The following is a 1205-nucleotide window of genomic DNA, read 5'->3' as shown; positions in this document are numbered from 1 at the left end:
GGAAAGAGCATTGGTGGATCATTGTTGCTTTGAGCAATCTGAATGAATCCCAATGGGGAATCTAATTATGCCAGTGGCTCAAATTTTAAGTATGGGGACCAGAAAGTGCAAGGAAAATTGAGCTGCACTTGGGTGCTGAATAAAGCAGAGCACAGCCAGAACTGGAGGAATGAGCCTAATGAATGCAAGCCTAATGAATGCAAGCCTAATAAATTGCAATTAATACCACTGAAGGAGTCGTTGGTGTGATAGGCATTATCTACTATAAATGTATTATTGGAATTAGTAGGTTGGATATGTTTCTACTGTTTATGAACCTCCAACAATTATCTTTACCCTGAATAGCAGACGCTTCCCCAGTTGCTGTGCTTTGATTTGTGTCATGAAGTGGTTTCAGCATTCACAAAACAGAGTCTTTTGGGCTGAAACTAGACTGGAGGCAAGGACTGAGGAAGGAGATCACCTACTGCATGCAAGTTTCAGATGGACATTCAGTCCACTGAGCCAGACTAAAACTATTACGAAGTGAAATACTCAGAAATCTCTTTATTGGGGTGCTAGAACACCTGCAACAACTCCTGAGGGCTGTAGATCCACTTCTAGTGGTCCAAACTACTTGCTAAAGCAGTTGGAGAAATCCCGAGGCCCCAAGACAAACTCCGGTCATGAGAGAACCACCGTCTCCTCTCTCTGGCGTTTATATAACGTGAATGCAAAATGTTTCCAGGTCAGAATATTCCACTGTCACATGTTCCTATTTAGACAATGTTCCATAGAAATGAAAGTGATTATACAAGGTAGCAAGTCATGGCGAGCCAAGCTCTCATTTTTTCACTGAGTCTCCAGGTTGAGTTTTCCCTGACTGTGTTAACTCCTGAATTCAGTCAGGTCTATCGCTCATTGCACCACTGAAACCAAGAGAAGTATTGTCTGTTGGGCTCGACTGTGAAGCCAAACATTGCATATATTTCCAGGCTATTTTGAGAGTATGATATTCTAAGATGGTCTTTAATATTGGCTTAAACTCCCCTTCTGCAAAATTGAAACAGTAGAACTACATTTCCCTCGTACTTTGCCCTCTCTGCCTCAGTGGTAAGTGCTCTGTAACGTAAGAACATAAAATTATCAGGCCAGTCTTTCCTTTTGTTATCGTGTGCACCAGGGAAATAGTGTCCTCCTGAGAATACACTGAGACTTTGACGGGG

Source organism: Buceros rhinoceros, unplaced genomic scaffold (assembly GCF_000710305.1).
Source record: "Buceros rhinoceros silvestris isolate BGI_N320 unplaced genomic scaffold, ASM71030v1 scaffold5256, whole genome shotgun sequence".
NCBI classification, from domain to species: domain Eukaryota; kingdom Metazoa; phylum Chordata; class Aves; order Bucerotiformes; family Bucerotidae; genus Buceros; species Buceros rhinoceros.
The sequence above is the reverse complement of the archived record's forward strand: the minus strand, read 5'-3'. Positions refer to the sequence as shown.